Genomic DNA, 13,404 nt, shown 5'->3' with positions numbered 1-13,404 from the left:
ATACCCTCCACATCCTGTTGGACTATGCATGGCAGGGTCGTCCTTTTCCCTGAGTCAGGCCTAAGCCTGACCGCATACCATTGTCTCTTATCTTACTGCCCAGTTGGGGTCCTTGCGCTTAATCCAGAGCCAGTTGCTGGCTTTTTCAGCAGCATTTGACATGGACTTGATAGTCTGTTGGAGGGAGCGTCCTTTCAACCCCATTTTCCTCAACAGACTGATGGTAGATGTGGCAATAAATCCCCTGCATCCCACCTCTACTGGGAAAATGTTGGTCTTCCAGCCGTTCTGGGATGCTTCAGCTGCCAGGTCAGAATATTTGTTTCTCTTCCTCTCATAAGCCTCTTCAACCCCTTCTTCCCATGGTACTGTCAGCTCCACGACATAAGCCAGCTTTGCTGATGGAGACCACAGGACCATGTCTGGCCGGAGTGTTGTAGCCATTATTTCTGGGGGAAACACAAGCTTTTTATCAAGGTCTACTTCCAATTTCCAATCCCGAGCCGACTGCAGGATGCTTGCATTATTTGGTGTCGTTTGACACTTTTGATGTTGGCCAGCTGGTACAAAATGTGTGAAATGGACCTTTCCTGCTGGTGTTTGTGGGAGATTGTTTGTGGTGGTTCGCCTGTGTTCCAGTGTTTTTGCAAGCTCTCTAAGTACTTGGTTATGCCGCCAAGTATAGCGTCCTTGGGTGAGACTTATAGTACACCCTGATAGGATATGTCTTAGAGATGCAGGTACTTGACACAGGGAACAGGCGGGATCTTCTCCGTACCAGGTTTTCAGATTTAGGGGGGACGGTAGTAGGTCGTACGTGGCTCTGATGATAAAACTCAGCCGTGCTCCCTCCATCTGCCAGATGTCATACCAGTTGAGCTTTTTCTTCTCCAGGCTTTCCCAGTTGGTCCATCTCCCCTGCTTGGCCATTGAGACGGCTTTAGCATGTCGCTCTCCCTCCTCCTGTCTCCTGACTTCCTCTACTACTAGCCGTCTCTTCTGCTCTGATGTTGCTTTGTGCCATCGGGGAGTTTTTGGGACGAGTCCGAGTCCTGCTCTCCCATGCTGTACGTGCCCAACCACATCTCTGAATTGAAGAGCAGACTTTGCACTCTGAACAGCTTCTGATGGAATCCACTTCCTTCCCGCTGTTACTCTGGGGGCCGCTGTTCGAATGACTGTATCCTCAGTTTCGGTTAGCGTCATGACCAGCCTTGCTTTGGTGCATTTGAATTCTTCCACCAGTCCCGAGATTGGTAATTCCAATTTGCCATGCCCATATAGTCCGATGGAACTGAAGCATCTTGGAATTCCAAGCCACTGTTTTAGCTGCGTGCTTATCACACGTTCCAATTTTTCAACCTTGGTGATGGGGATTTCGTACACAGTTAAAGGCCACAAAAGTCTTGGGAGTATGCCAAATTGAAAACACCACAACTTGAGTTTTCCTGGCAACAAGGTTTTGTTGATGCGATCCATGTAAGTGATTGTATCCTTTTTTAGTTGCTCAAACTGCTCTGTGTCTTTGAGCCTTGCGTCGTACCACCTTCCCAAGCTCTTTACTGGCATTTCGGAAACAGTTGGTACTGGTGTTCCGCTGACATGAAATCTCTGGTGTGTGACTTGGCCTTTCTCAATGGAGATACTTCTGCACTTGCTGGGCTTTAACTTCATCCGTGCCCATTTTATATTTGAATGAAGTTTCTCCAGCACTCTCTTGGTGCAGGGGACAGTTGTTGTGAGTGTTGTTATATCGTCCATATAGGCTCGAATTGGTGGTAATCTCTGACCACATAGTAGTCGTTCTCCACCAACCACCCATTTCGAGGCTCTAATAATGATCTCCATTGCCATCGTAAAGGCCAATGGGGAGATGGTGCACCCAGCCATGATGCCTACTTCCAGAGATTGCCACGCAGTGGTGAATCCTGATGTTGTAAGGCAAAATTGCAAATCCTGGAAATAGCGTTTTACAAGATTTGTGATTGTAGTTGGTACTTGGAAGAATTCAAAGGCAGTCCACAGCAATGAATGAGGGACTGATCCATAGGCGTTGGCCAGATCAAGGAACAAGACATGAAGATCTTTTCCTTCTTTTTTCGCAGTCTGGATTTGATGCCATATGATGCTGTTATGTTCGAGGCATCCAGAGAAGCCTGCTATACCAGCCTTTTGGATCGATGTATCAATGAAGTGGTTTTGCTTCAGATACTTTGTTAGTCGCTGTGCCAATATGCTGAAGAAAATTTTGCCTTCGATGTTCAGAAGGTTTATTTGGCGAAACTGTTCAATGGTGGTCGAGTTCTTTTCTTTTGGGATAAGCACTCCTCCCGCTCTTCGCCAGGCTTTCGGGATGATCTGCTTGTCCCACACCACTCTCATGTTTTTCCACAGGAATTTCAGAACCTCTGGAGCGTTCTTGTAGACACTATACGAAACACCATTAGGGCCTGGTGCAGATGCCGATCTTGCCTTTTTTACTGCCTGTTTCACCTCGCTCAGCTTGGGAGGGCTGACATCAACCTGATATTGTGCGGGTGATATAGGAGGGATGTCAGTGGGGACAATGATCGGTTCATGTTTTTTCTCATCAGTATAGATGGTTCTCAGATATTCTTCAACCTGGTCTTTTGATGTTTTCAGAAATCCACTCTTTTCTTTTGTGAAAATCTCTTTCACAAATTTAAAGGGGTCTTTGTAGAAGTCGGTTCTGGCTTTTTCTTTCTTCTTCTGACGCATCCTTAGGCTTTCCGCTCGACGGAGTTTTGAGAGCCTCTGTTTTAGTTCTTCTTGAAGGAGGTCGATGCCTTCCCTTTCTTCTGCTGTCGCCTTTCTCCACAACTTCCTTAGCTGTCGCCTTTCTTTTACAAGTAGATGGATTTCTTGAAGCCGACGAGATTTGGGGGCGGGATGCAGGTCTTTCTTTCTGACTTGTTCCTTCACTCCACATTTCTTCTCTCCGTAGCTGTAGATTAGGTCACGCATCTTCTCCAGCTTCGTTTCGGCTGATCCTTTGATGTTACGTAGGATAAGGCTTAAGTCTATGTTGATGGTTTCCCACTCCTTGCTGTTAGACTTCGGCCATTTCACCAACGGCTTACGTCCTTGCATGTTTTCCTTTTTGCGGTGTACTGGGTATGGTCTTGGACTGGTAGTTCTGCCTGAAGCTTCCTCCTCATCCTGCGGGGTGCTGATGCTCTGCGGACTGTGGGTTTCTTCCTGCCGCTGAGTTTCATCCGACTGATTTAACCTTCTTCTTAACAGAAGCCGGTCAATGCGGGGCCCTCGGTTAGTGGTTTTCAGGCATTTCTTCCGTCCTTGGTGAACTTTAAGACCATGGGTTGATGTTACTTTAGCCCATCCACACACACACATCTGAAGAACATGTCCAACTGCTGGGTTCTCAAGAGTATTACTACTACCTTCATTCATTGTCGTGTCCATTCCAAGGGTCGTTACCGGGAGATCAGCCTGTGAGTCTTCTTGCGCCCCTGCTCTCGCAGACTCTAGGGGTATTCTTCTTCTTGAACTTTCTGTAGCCAATTTAGGTGGCTCTTGTGCCCTAATAGGGTGACGGAGCCTGCTGCTGTGGGTAGCTAGCCCATAACAGCCCCGTTGGGGTCTATTTCCTCCTGTCAGCTGTCTCTCCAAGCTGTCACATGGTCTTTCCCTTGTCGTCAGCTGCACTTTCACAACAGTCACTGGGTTTTTCTTCCAGAAGATCAGTAAAGCAGATAGAACTAGATGTTTCAATCCCTTCGGTAAGTAGGAACAGTCTTGACGGTAGCAGTCGGTGTGGAGTGGTGAAAAGGAGGGTATGTATGTCATTGGGGTCTTCAGGTGGGCACCCTGCTTCATCGACGTTTCGTTGATTTGAAGCCCACGACGTCTCCAGAGGGCTCAACGGTGTGCCTAGCGTCCCAGGTACACCCCCCTCCATGCCATACCCTCCACATCCTGTTGGACTATGCATGGCAGGGTCGTCCTTTTCCCTGAGTCAGGCCTAAGCCTGACCGCATACCATTGTCTCTTATCTTACTGCCCAGTTGGGGTCCTTGCGCTTAATCCAGAGCCAGTTGCTGGCTTTTTCAGCAGCATTTGACATGGACTTGATAGTCTGTTGGAGGGAGCGTCCTTTCAACCCCATTTTCCTCAACAGACTGATGGTAGATGTGGCAATAAATCCCCTGCATCCCACCTCTACTGGGAAAATGTTGGTCTTCCAGCCGTTCTGGGATGCTTCAGCTGCCAGGTCAGAATATTTGTTTCTCTTCCTCTCATAAGCCTCTTCAACCCCTTCTTCCCATGGTACTGTCAGCTCCACGACATAAGCCAGCTTTGCTGATGGAGACCACAGGACCATGTCTGGCCGGAGTGTTGTAGCCATTATTTCTGGGGGAAACACAAGCTTTTTATCAAGGTCTACTTCCAATTTCCAATCCCGAGCCGACTGCAGGATGCTTGCATTATTTGGTGTCGTTTGACACTTTTGATGTTGGCCAGCTGGTACAAAATGTGTGAAATGGACCTTTCCTGCTGGTGTTTGTGGGAGATTGTTTGTGGTGGTTCGCCTGTGTTCCAGTGTTTTTGTAAGCTCTCTAAGTACTTGGTTATGCCGCCAAGTATAGCGTCCTTGGGTGAGACTTATAGTACACCCTGATAGGATATGTCTTAGAGATGCAGGTACTTGACACAGGGAACAGGCGGGATCTTCTCCGTACCAGGTTTTCAGATTTAGGGGGGACGGTAGTAGGTCGTACGTGGCTCTGATGATAAAACTCAGCCGTGCTCCCTCCATCTGCCAGATGTCATACCAGTTGAGCTTTTTCTTCTCCAGGCTTTCCCAGTTGGTCCATCTCCCCTGCTTGGCCATTGAGACGGCTTTAGCATGTCGCTCTCCCTCCTCCTGTCTCCTGACTTCCTCTACTACTAGCCGTCTCTTCTGCTCTGATGTTGCTTTGTGCCATCGGGGAGGTTTTGGGACATACCGTATTTCCTTGAATTGCCGCAGGGCATGTAGTTTATGCCTGCCTTGAATTACTGCCCGAGCAAACTCGCTTCGCAAAATAATAAGCGCATGCTTAGTATTACCGCCAGGTCAAACTCGTGAAGTCACGAGTGACACTTCCCCTGTCATCATTTTCAAAATGGAGGAGGCTGATCTCAATACCGGTAATTTGAAATTGCATAAAGGGAAGAAGATTAAGTGCTATTCAGTAGGATTTAAGGTCCAAGCATACATCACAATCAAATTTTTACTGCATGCCTTTGGTATGTGCCGAAGTGAGAAGAGGTTTTAAAATTATTAGCGCATGCTTACTTTTACCGCATGCCTTTGGTAAGCGCAAGAGTGAGAAGAGGTTTTAAATTAATTAGGGTCCCGGTGGCAATTCAAGGAAATACGGTAGTCTACCCAACGTGTCCTTGGTCTTCCTCGTGGCCTCCTACCGGTCGGACGTGCCCTAACCACCTCCCTAGGGAGGCGTTCGGGTGACATCCTGACCAAATGCCCAAATCTCCTCATATGGTTCCTCTCAATGAGGAGGCGCAGAGGCTTTACTTTGAGCTCCACCTGGATGGCAGAGCTTCTCACCCTATCTTTAAGGGAGAGCCCCACCACCCAACGGAGGAAACTAATTTCGGCCGCTTGTACCCGTGATCTTGTCCTTTCGGTCATGACCCAAAGCTCATGACCATAGTTGAGGATGGGAACGTAGATCGACCGGTAAACTGAGAGCTTTGCCTTCCGGCTCAGCGCCTTCTTCACCGCAACGGATCGATACGGCGTCCGCATTACTGCAAACGCCGCACCAATCCGCCTGTCCATCTCACAATCCACTCTTCTCTCACTCGTGAACAAGACTCATAGGTACTTGAACTCCTCCACTTGGGGCAGGGAACTCTACCCTTTTCCAGACGAGAACCTTGGACTCGGACTTGGAGGTGCTGATTCTCATCCCAGTCGCTTCACACTCGGTTGCGAACCAATCCAGTGAGAGCTGAAGATCCTGGCCAGTTGAAACCATCAGGACCACATCATCTGCAAAAAGCAGAGACCTAATCCTGCAGCCACATAAACCAGATCCCCTCAAGGCCTTGACTGCACCTAAAAATTCTGTCCATAAAAGTTATGAACAGAATCAGTGCCTTAGTGGAGTCCAACCCTCACTGGAAACGTGTCCGACTTACTGCCGGCAATGCGGACCAAGCTCTGACACTGATCATACAGGGAGCGGACTGCCACAATCAGACAGTCCGATACCCCATACTCTCTGAGCACTCCCCACAGGACTTCCCGAGGGACACAGTCGAATGCCTTCTCCAAGTCCACAAAGCACATGTAGACTGGTTGGGCAAACTCCTATGCACCCTCAAGGACCCTGCCAAGAGTATAGACCTGGTCCACAGTTCCACGACCAGGACCAAAACCACACTGTTCCTCCTGAATCCGAAGTTCGACTATCCGGCATAAACTCTTCTCCAGTACACCTGAATAGACCTTCCCGGGAAGGCTGAGGATGCTTATACATATTGACACAAATATATAAAAAAATACTAGCCTTATGACGGATGTTTTTGCAATTGTTTGATTTGATCTTTCACAACACCTAGTGGCCACAATAATTCATGAAGTCAAGCTCATGGCACAGAAAGTTGAATGATGCGGACACGTTTGTTACTGGATACTTTCTATCAGACATCTGTTTTGGAGACTCTGTGTACGTATTAAGCAACTATAATTATTTGATTTGCTTAAATGTGCTGTTTTAGCTTAGCTGTTGTGTACCTGCTCGCTCCTCGTAGCCTACAGCAGGTGTGTCCAAAGTGCAGCCCATAGCTATGTTTTAAACCGACAACGAGGAGTGTTGAAAATGTGGTATTTGCGTGTCGGTCCAATCAGCGGCAGCTACGCCCTGTTTCGTCATTGGACCTAAGTCTTTGGCTTGGTAGGCGGGTACGAGCCTACCAAGCCAGGTAGTACTAGCACGAGCATGGAGGAGCCTTTGTAGTGGTGTCGCAGCTTGGTGGTCGTGCCGTCAGGTAACACCATGAAGGTTCTTTCTGTGCGATATTGACTGGTGATTTTTTTCTCCCTGGACTCCGACTTCATATCTGGTGTTGTCCTTCAGACCTTGGCCAAGAAGCCACGTAAACACTGGCAAGAATGTGGGCGATAAGAGTGTATGTGCGTGGGCATGAACTTGCACCCAGTTTCAACTGGAACTCAGGACATATGATTAGTTGCACGGCCTATTTTAATCTATATTAAACATTTCTTAACCACTCTATCTTTCATTATCTTAATTATATCCCAACTTTAGCTACCTGTAAAAATGAGTGACTTATCTTAGTCCATTTGTAAATAAATTGTTTTCCTAAATTATAGTCTCCTCACTTTAACCAGACCCTTTAAAAGGGAAAGCCTGAAAAAAGGACAGTATTAAGATGAATTCATCATATTTGCTATGAGGCATTTTATTATTAATATATTCTGTTCTTGTTACTTGTGGCGGTATAGCTCGGTTGGGTGGAGTGGCCGTGCCAGCAACTTGAGGGTTCCAGGTTCGATCCCAGCTTCTGCCATCCGAGCAGTTGTGTCCTTGGGCAAGACACTTTACCCACCTGCTCCCATTGCCACCCACATTGGTTTAAATGTAACTTAGATATTGGGTTTCACTATGTAAAGCGCTTTGAGTCATTAGAGAAAAGCGCTATATAAATATAATACACTTCACATGATATCGTGTTGTTCTATTTTCTAATTTAAAGGGGAACTGCACTTTTTGGAATCATTCTTAGTCCCTATGTAAGTTAAAGTTAAGTTCCCAACGGTAGTCACACACTAAGTGTGGTGAAATTATCCTCTGCATTTGACCCATCCCCAAGTTTACCCCCTGGGAGGTGAGGGCAGCGGAGGCCACGCTCGGGAATCATTTGGTGATTTAACCCCCAACCCTTGATGCTGAGTGCCAAGCAAGGAGGCAATGGGTCCAGTATTTATAGTCTTTGGTATGACTCGGCCAGGATTTAAAATCAAGACTTTCCAGTCTCAGGGCAGACAGTCTAACCACAAGGTTACTGAGCAGGTCGATGCTTAATGGATCCTCAATAGAAAATAAACCTTTGCAAAAGTTAAATAACAATTAAGTCATTGGTAGCCGCTCTATTCTGCCTATAAAGTGCTCTAAACAACATCCTAAAACCCCCTTCAACATTATAAATACTTACTGTAAATATATATGTAATGTAGTAGCATTTTTAATAAGATGTCATATTTACATATCTTGCTCATTTTAAGCATACAATGTCTGCTCTCACTGGGATGCCGACTGATGGGATGTTCATATCTTCCCGTTTAGATGAAGAATTAATCATCACAAAAAAGGTTAAAAAAGGGCGGGTGCAAAAGAACGTATTTTTGCATCTTTTTTTGCCATCACCAGGTCTAAGTTGGATGTCAAAGTTGACCAAGTTCGCGGTTTATGTCGACAACCTTCTACTACATTAGTGAGAAGCATGATTTATAATCTAGAATTAGCTTTTCACCATCAGAAAGCAGCTCAGTATGTCAATATAGCAGCATAAGCTAGTTACTTCTGTGATCAATGCGCCGCTAAAAGTAGGTCCTTAACGTTAGCGCTTATAAAAACAATATCACTAAAACTTGGTTAATATTCAGGTCACAAAATGTAAATGGAGTATTGTTGGCAGTTTTGGGATGTTTTTTTGGAGGACTTTGTGGGTCTAATAGAGGAGCTCCCATTGACTCCAATGTTAGCTGATTTTTGCTCACGTTTATTTACGAAATAAAATTCATAAAAATTAAAAACATATGTCTTGCATAAGGATTGTGAATGATAGGCAACATTTAAAAAAAGTTTGGTTTCCTTTGAATTTGTCAGATAAGTAAACAATCCTTCAAATTAAAGATTAGGTTGTTTATAGATATTATCCACAATGAAGTTACAGTAAAACTAAGCACACAAGGGAAAGTACATTTCATATACACATGAAGTACACATATGTGTAAGAATCATGTTAACCACCAAAATATTGTCTCATTCTCCTAAAGCCAATATCGAGGAGCCTTTGGTGAGCTGACCGTATCGTCACACCCTTAGTTAAAAGCACACCATCCCCATGACTATTCCACGTGATGTAGAACAGCAGTACCACATTTTAATCATACACACACATCTGAAGAATATAAAAAATAAATATATTTGGTGGCCAAACAAAATACTAGGCCAACCAATTTTTGGTATGGGCGATATGACCTCAAATCTATATCCTTAAAACAATATATGTCAAGATGTATAATTTGATATATGATTGATAATAGAATAATTTCAAAGCGGGTTACAAAAGCTCCTAATTTGGAAGCTGACATATGCAGTAACATATTGTGTCATCTAAGATGAGGTCGCAACCGGCTTCTGTCCGATTGTAGCTAAAATAGGCACCAGCGCCCCCCGCAACCCCAAAGGGAATAAGCGATAGAAAATGGATGGATGATATTGTGTCATTTCTAATTGTATTATTTTGTCGAAACAATTATTATTAATGTACTTGTTTATTTACTGTTAATATCTGGTTACTTTATTTGAGAAAATGATACTGGAAATGATGTAATATTTTACTGCATATTTCAGCAACTAAAGTAGGAGCCTGTGTAGCCTGTTTTAAAATGGTTCTATTAGTGATTATATATGAAAAAGAATTTTGTAAAATCTATTTTAAACCATATTGTTCATCCATACTAAAAAGTCCTGTCATCATGGTTTTTGTTTCTTTTCCTGTGAATAATGTTGTAAAGAGCAGCGTGTTTGTGCGTCACTGAGATTTCAAGACAGTTCATTCGATAACTAGTTTTTCCTAAGTGCATGTAAACGTACTGAATGCATTGTGTGACTGAGCAGAGATGGTGTGTTTGTCTTGCAGACGTCTGTGAAGAACATCTTCACCCTGAACAACAGAAGTGGAGCTTCAGGATGCAGACGGAGGAGCCACAGCCCTCCCACATTAAGAAGGAAGAGGAATACTCACTGATTCCCCATTTTAAAGAGGAAGAGGAGGACCCACTGAAACCCCAATTTAAAGAGGAAGCGGTGGATCCACTGAGCCCTCACATTAAGGAGGAAGAGATGGATCAACCTACACCCCATTTTAAAGAGGAAGAGGAGGACCCACTGACAGCCGATTTTGAAGAAGAAGAGGAGGACCCACTGACACCCCTTTTCCAAGAGGAATTGCTGGATCCACTGACCCCTCACAACAAGGAGGAAGAGGTGGATCCGCTGACCCCTCACATTAAGGACGAAGAGGACGACCCACTGACCCCTCACATTAAAGAGGAAGAGGAAGAACACTGCATCAGTCAGCAGGGAGAGCATCTTGAAGGACTGGAGGAGGTTGATGTCACCAAGATGCCAGTGACTGGTGTCCCTGTGAAGAGTGAAGATGATGAGGTCAAAGGTGAAAGTGAGGAGAGGGGAGAGGCGGAGCCTCCAAGCAGCAGCTCAACACAACACATGACAACAGAAGCTGATGGAGACCACTGTGGAGGATCACAAGCAGACAAGCTCTTAGCTCCACTATCAGATAGTGAGGACACAACGTCACACTCTCCTGACACTGATGATGAAGACTCTAAAGATGATAAGACATGTCACACTGACTTCACATGTTCTCTCTGTGACAAAACTTTTAAATATCCTAGTGATTTGAAAAGACACATGAGATCACACACTGGAGAAAAACCCTTTTCATGCACAGAATGTGGTAGAGATTTTAGACTAAAAGAAATGATGAAAGAACACATGAGCATACACACTGGAGAAAAACCTTTTTCATGTTCAATCTGCGGTAAAGATTTTACTCAAAGGCCACATTTGAAAACCCACATGAGAATACACACTGGAGAAAAGCCTTTTTCCTGCTCAGAATGTGGTAAAAGTTTTGGAATAAATCGAAGTTTAAAAATACACATGAGAACACACACTGGAGAAAAGCCCTTTTCATGTTCAATCTGTGGTAAACATTTTACTGAAAGGCAAAGTTTGAAAACACACCTGACAATACACACTGGAGAAAAAACGTTTTCATGTTTAATCTGTGGTAAAAATTTTACTCATAGGCGAAATTTGAAATCACACATGACAATACACACTGGAGGAAAACCTTTTTCATGGTCAATCTGTGGTAAAAAATTTACTCAAAGGCAATATTTGAAAACACACATGAGAATACACACTGGAGAAAAACCTTTTTCCTGCTCAGAATGTGGTAAAAGTTTTGTATTTTATAAAAATGTTAAAGTACACATGAGAACACACACGGGAGAAAAGCCTTTTTCATGTTCAATTTGCGGTAAAGATTTTACTCAAAAGCCCCATTTCAAAGCACACATGAGAATACACACTGGAGAAAAACATTTTTACTGCTCAGAATGTGGTAAAAGCTTTGTAATAAATCGAAGTTTAAAAGTACACATGAGAACACACACTGGAGAAAAACCGTTTACATGTTCAGTATGTGGAAAAAGTTATATAGAAACACAACAATTAAAAATACACATGATAAAGCACTCTGGTGAAAAACCATACTCCTGTTCAAGTTGCAACAAAAGCTTTTGTCACAAAACAATATTTTACAGTACACATGAGAACACACACAGGTGAGAAAGTGTTGAGTTGCAGTGTGTGTGGTGAAAGATTCTCTTCTAAGTACCAGTGTAAGAAACACAAGTGTGCTGGTGAGAACAGCAGCAGCAAATAAAGATGCAGGATTTGAAATAAACCGTCAAAACTTTTAAATTTGACTTTTTAACAACATCAGCACATAAAACATGTGTGACATCATTGTTGTGTGCGTAACACAATCTTGTTAATATGATTCTAACATTTATAGATTAGACACTTCAGATTAGTTCTTTTATTTCAGTCAAGTACATGAGTTAATATACACATTTGTGTACTTTAAAATGAACAGAACAATTTGACTGAAAGGGTGAGAATAAACAGTACATAAAATATGTTATGTACAATAAACATTTTATGTGTATATATTCATAATTCACTCTTATACTTATTCATAATAGTGTTTTATATGGTTTTGGAAATTATTGACGTGTTACAGTTTGTTTTCTAATTGTGGATGATTCCATAGATGAACTCCTTTATATGATGTACATATTTGTTTTACATGAGTGCATACCTTTGCTTTTGAGTACACATAAATCCCTCTTAGTTCATACTTACTGGTTCACATCTGACACATCTTCTGGACCACTTCTGGAAGCATATTATTATTTACTGTATACATCATTTGAACAGTTGTCTTGTATACAATTTTAAAATGTGTCACTTTTTGAATCATTTGTTGGGTCTCTATAATCGATTCTATGAATTATTTTTATTACTCTTCTCTCTTGTGTAACATGAATATTGTTGTGTGATTGTTTTATATGTATGTCCCGAGACATTTATGCAATAAACAATGTATGCTTCAACTAAAGTTGGTTACAATAAATGTAGTTATTATTTGTGGGTATGTATTTTATTCTATTTATTATCGCAGTCAATTTTTTAAATGTTTTCTTTAGATGACTTTCATGTAGTTTTCAGCTTACTTCATTATCTGGACTAACTCAGCCTGGAGGATGTGTGTAATGTTGAGATGTATTGAAGATGGCTTGGTTTGTTTGTCAATTGTTCTATTTAAAAATGTTGTCAGATCTCGCGAGAGAAGCAAGCAACCAGCTCTATTACTTCTTTTTCTTACTGGCAGTTTGCAGCTATGACTTGAAAAGTTCATACTGCCACCTACCAGACTGTAGAATGTAGTGTGGGTCATAGGACATAAGGAGGAAATCCTATTAAAAGCCTGTGGAGGGCAGCAATACACCTAACATGTTCTACTTGTCTGTTGGAAATAGAAAGAAGAAGAAGAACGAGGAAAATGCAAGGTGGCATTAGATGGAGAAAGTCTAAACGTGGGATATGTCGTCCTGTATTTGTAATCAGTGCATACATGTACACATATATGTCGTTTTATATACAGGTGCTGTTCATATTATTAGAATATCATGGAAAAGTTGATTTATTTCAGTAATTATATTCAGAACGTGAAACTTACATATTCTATCAATTCATTACACACATAGTGATATATTTGAAATGTTTATTTCTTAAAATGTTGATGATTAGTACTGACAATTACTGAAAATCCCAAATTCAGAATCTCAGAAAATTAGAATATTAGTTACAACTAGTACCAAAAATATCTTTTAGAAATGTGGGCCAACTGAAAAGTATGAACATGGAAAGTTTCAGCATGTACGGCAATCAATACTTAGTTGCAGCTCCTTTTGCCTGAATTGCTGCAGCAATACGGCGTGGCATG

At 42.8% G+C, this 13,404-nt stretch overlaps 2 protein-coding genes and 1 pseudogene across 3 annotated transcripts in view; 2 read left to right on the top strand and 1 right to left on the bottom strand.

Annotated features, from left to right (window-relative positions):
• LOC133545319 (zinc finger protein 664-like) overlaps positions 1–13,404 on the bottom strand; it is a 186,825-nt gene that overhangs the window by 16,213 nt on the left and 157,208 nt on the right. The gene's annotated exons all lie outside the window — the stretch shown is intronic.
• LOC133545367 (golgin subfamily A member 6-like protein 6) overlaps positions 1–13,404 on the top strand; it is a 224,427-nt gene that overhangs the window by 171,728 nt on the left and 39,295 nt on the right. The gene's annotated exons all lie outside the window — the stretch shown is intronic.
• On the top strand, positions 9,946–12,531 carry LOC133545306 (gastrula zinc finger protein XlCGF26.1-like; annotated as a pseudogene).

The sequence above is a fragment of the Nerophis ophidion genome, linkage group LG28 (assembly GCF_033978795.1).
Source record: "Nerophis ophidion isolate RoL-2023_Sa linkage group LG28, RoL_Noph_v1.0, whole genome shotgun sequence".
NCBI lineage: Eukaryota > Metazoa > Chordata > Actinopteri > Syngnathiformes > Syngnathidae > Nerophis > Nerophis ophidion.
The sequence above is the reverse complement of the archived record's forward strand: the minus strand, read 5'-3'. Positions and strand labels throughout refer to the sequence as shown.